Raw genomic sequence first — 5196 nt, forward strand, 5'->3', positions numbered from 1 at the left:
CAAAATAGTGACCACAATTAATATTTACATAATATATTTATAAATATAAAAGTTTTCATTGTTATACTCATTTGTGTTGTTTACTTTTAAATCGTTTAAATTAATGCACTAGAAAATATATTTATATTATTATGGCTTATGTGATATATTGTTGGGATAATTTATTTTTTGTAAATAATATATAACTAATTATTTTTCAACTTAATTAAAATATTTAAGTCAAAATGCAAGGAAGACATTTGCCTATTTTCATAAAATATAGTTAGAACAATATTAGTATCTCTGGGATTTCAAAATTGTCAGGACTCAAATCTGTCATAGTAACTTGATTAATATTCTAATCGTTATGTTGTATTTCAATGAAAGAAAATGTTGGAAACCATTTATTATAAAGGTGTATTCATCTGGACTTTATCCAAAGTAGACAAACAGAACATTTATGTACAAGGTTTGAACCTACGAAAGCAACAAAATGCAACAGAAGATGTCACATGTTTACCATCTTTGAACCTCAATGATTTGAAAAAGACAACTGATTCTGTACCACTTGTAATGATATGCTCATGCATCATAATTTATTGTATATTTTATTATTTTATTAAATAAATAACGGTAAAGTTGTCGCACGCTGATAACCGTCAATAAAAACCAATAATCGCCCTTAATCACTGATGAGGGAAACGATTTACATTGTTTGGTCACGTAGAAACTCACACGTAGTTGTGACAATGTAGCACAAAACGTGTGATCTATTTCGTGTGCCGCCAGAGACAAGGAATGGCCCAATGAGCATCTCCGTCGTCGGGGAGAAAGCCGGTTTCTCTAAAGACACGGAGGCCTTTGATGGAGCCGCCTGCAAGCCATCTTCTCTCATCAGTGCAGACGCACCACCCTTTAGAGTAACGTCTTTCCTTGGATGCAGGAGCATCAGTAATTTTAGTAATATTTCTTTTATGAGTGCAGGCGCACCGCTAGAATTAGTAACATCTCTTAAGAGTGCATGAGCACCAAACAATTTAATAATATACCCCTTCAAGAGTGCACGAGCACGAGATACACCCACCACACAGGAGACTAACGGCGAGCGACAACTGACCATTTTCACTCCAACGAAATACTTCAGTGTTGTTTTTTTATTTGGATCCGTATGATTAACCCATTCTAGTTTTGTTAAGATAACTACAGGTTAACGAGTTCAACGGCGAATAAGGTAAGGTGCATGAGCATTATTTTATTTGCGTTAATTTGTGTAAATCTGCTTTTCTACATTTAATTATTTCAGTGTATTTGATCATATTCTCGAATTACGATCTCGAGAGCCCTCCGCCCATCAAGAGGAAGGTTTTAGTGTAATTTTAAATAATTTTAATATTTACATCTGATAGGTGACTTTATTCTCCAGCACTTATAAGTGTAGGGAAGAAGGTTCCACAGATCCGAAATTTATTCAAGGCTTGTGTCCCTTGTATCTGTTATCTATTCTGTCTTGTACCTGTCTTTTAGAATTAACATTAATATACTCTTACTATACCTTTTTACTTCTTTTTTAATTTATTTTATTTTTGCATTATTACACACCCATGAGAGAAAACTTAAATAACACTCCGGTATTCATATTTCCACAACCAACTAATTAAATAACTTATTTTAAAAGTTCAATAAACATATCACATTTATCTGATGATTTAAAGACTCTCATTCCACTATTTTGTTATGTTGTTACCAGAATAGGTACCAAATCTATAGACTGGTCTATGGACTTAGATGGAATGTCTCAATTAATTGTAGATTCGCCTAAAAATGTATTCAACATGAAAGAAAGTGTTATTCTATATACTTGTGTGGACAACAATGTTGATGCAATGTTTGATTGGTGGAAACTAATATTTACACAAGAAGTTTTTGAAGATAAAAACAGATTCAAAACTATTTTAAAAAATGAGCAAATTAATTTTCCTCTATAACAAATAATGGTCACAAATATGCAATGCTATGTGCATCTGCTGCCATTAATCCAATTGATGCTCAACGTGAAAAATACGATGGTCTCCAATATGGTAGTATCATAATTAAATTTGCCCAGATTAATGGTGTAATAGGAATGTTGAACAAACTAGAAGAAATCAGTACAAAAATACTATGAAATGTTCATTAACCATAGGAGAAAATAACGGCAGTCAGAAATCAATCAAATGAATAAAATAAAATTGATAAACAAGATGACAATGCAAAGTGTTTCCATCACGTGTTTCCGTTTTCTGTTTATTATTTTGCAAAAGCTTTACCAGGTGTTTATTACACTCATAAGGATTTTGCTCCATTGAATGTTCTTTGTCAGTTTATAACCTCAAGATATTTATTACCTACAATAAGAAAAAAATGATGCTTATGGTTCTGATGCCTTACTAAGTATGTCTGGTAATATTAATATGTTCTCCTATAATGACCCAAAACCAATTGAGACATTTGAAGTCTTTGATGGCGCTTGGAATTGGGTAAATAATAAAAAAAATAACAATTGAAGAATTGAATGAAGCAAAATTTACTATATTTAAAAACATCAACCATCCAGTTGAACCAAGGTCAAAATGTGATGTATTGTTTCTCTACGATATTGACCAACAAATTAGACAAGATTATATAAATCAAATCATTAATGTAAAAATTGAAGGTCTTTTAAAAGTAGCTAATTTGTATTTTTCAAACACAAATTTTGCTTAAGCTCTAATCGGTCCAGCAAACAATGACATTCATTCAGGAACTAATTGGAACATGAATTTCTTTGATAAATAACTTTGAAATTAATTGTTTAATTTTAAAATATAATTATTACATTTTTATTTTTTTTTTCTTAATGCTAAACAGGCCATTAAGGCTTTTTGCATGCTTCTACCAAGTTTCTCCATCCTTGTCATCCGGTCCTTTTGAGTTACAACTAAAATAGTTACATAAAATTTGATGAATTTTCAGTTAAAAATATTTTATAACTTTATTTTAATAAATACACCTCATTATATAGTTTGATCTACAAAGAATTTCTGGATATTAACTTATAATAATTAAATTTATATATGTATATATATATATATAAATAATTAATAAATCATATTAACTTAATATTTCTATTATATTTTATAAATTGAACACGGTATTGATCTAAACTTTAAGCAAATACTATAAAATAAAATACGAAAAGCTCTATGAAAAATAGATGGCAACATAGCACTATTAGTATTTAGGTACTTGTTTATATTATTATTTCTTACCAATGGTGTAATTTTCAAAATATTTTTCTATAATTAATTTCTATTTTTTTTTTAATAAAGTGTTTAGGACTTTTCGAGATACACATTTTAAAAAAAAGTTAAGTTTTAGCCTGGGTAGGTGTATGCAAATTTTCTAGACTTACATCGTTTCTACAATACACGATTCTCCGTGGTATTAATGCGCGACTGAATTAACATTGGTTCATACTGGATTAATATTTATTGTTAAATAGTCAGCCTCAATTACGCCTATAAAATAATAAAAAGATCTTTAAGTATTTTCATCTAATAAAACATAATGCATATTATTATTTTAAATGTTTCAGTAAAACAACAGAAAATATTTAAGACATTCTGAAAAATATTAGATATAATACACATCCATTTATCGGCTTAACTATCCATAAAATCTCAATGTATTTATAGAAATAAAATTATGAATTGATATTACAATACACGTCGTAACAGTTGTAACAATGTAACCCTGTCCGTAAAATAAAAATATTAAAATCAATGATATATTGCATAAATATATACAATACAACGACAAACTAATAGCCCTGAAAAAATGTGTCACGTAATACTTTAACTGTATACGATAATATATCTATATATCATGACATAAACTGAATTCCAATGCCTATTATTTTAGTTTTCACTAAAACGAACTGCGACAAATCAAAATATTATATCCAATATAAAATATTTCTGTCAAAATAATGCGAAATTAATAATAATGGTAATTATTATTAATACGAATATTGCCCATATAGGTAGTAATAATGTAGTATATTATGTACTACCTAAGTATAACGATGGACATTATCTGATATTATGACTTTATGACGTATTGGTATTATTTATACTAAATAAAGTATTATAATTATTATACTGTCACTGTACCTATCACCTTGTCTTACAATATTTATAAAGTTAAGAAGTCAAACACACACTATATAACAAAGTGTGGTTCCTATTTCCACACATTGTAAACAAAAAAAATATTTAACACTGTAGCGTTTACCAAAAATATAAAAACTGCATAATATACGCTATTCACACATCAGATGTTATTGACAAAACATTAACGTATTTCCTTACTAAAGTCTTCTTATTCTAATATACATATATGTATAAAAAAAAATATTGACACCATTGGGATAAACTTAAATATTCGTATTTATTAGGAAAATTTTTCTAGTGATAATAAATGTAATATTGTATAAGTATAACCAAATTGTTTTCAAATTTGAAGTACCCAAAACTACACATTTTATCGAATAATAGAGATTTTTTGACACTAGATATGCCTATAACTAAATACTTAAGCAATGAAATGTACAAAAAATTTAGGTTCCGTTTTAACTACGAATTCATATTTTACACCGTTGGTATGGCATGTCAGTATCATAAGATGATGACAGCTTGCAAATTATGAAGAAAATATAATTCATTTTTGTTTTGTTTTTTGTTACAAATAAGTCTAACCAACCGTCCAGCGTATTATCGACTAATAGAATTACCAGTGCCAATAACATTGACGATCCTACTATAGTAATATATGTATGATAGACAGAGCGATTTCTATGATTTTTCTTTAAATTTAATTCATCGGAATTGTGAAAATGAATAATGTACGCCTCCAATACTTAGTCATTATTTATAAGTAAAAAATTACTTTATAACTACTATATAAATTATATTAATCAATTATGTCTCAAAACCTCGTTACGATTAAAATCTAAATAAAATTAAAAAAAAAAAAATTATTACAATTTATCGAACCGTTTTGATCAATAAACACACAATTAATCACTGGATGCAATAAATCACACAACATCTTAGCAAAATTAATTTCATACAACTATACACGTATTTGAAAAGTGCAATGTATTTTAAAATAGTTGGTGTACAAAATAATACTGATTTT

The 5196-nt window shown here is 28.1% G+C and overlaps 1 pseudogene; it reads left to right on the forward strand.

Moving 5' to 3' along the window:
• Nucleotides 1-369: 369 nt before the first annotated feature.
• Nucleotides 370-2793, forward strand: LOC113560255 (annotated as a pseudogene).
• The last annotated feature ends 2403 nt before the right edge of the window (nt 2794-5196 follow it).

The sequence above is a fragment of the Rhopalosiphum maidis genome, unplaced genomic scaffold, assembly GCF_003676215.2.
Source record: "Rhopalosiphum maidis isolate BTI-1 unplaced genomic scaffold, ASM367621v3 scaffold143, whole genome shotgun sequence".
Taxonomy (NCBI): domain Eukaryota; kingdom Metazoa; phylum Arthropoda; class Insecta; order Hemiptera; family Aphididae; genus Rhopalosiphum; species Rhopalosiphum maidis.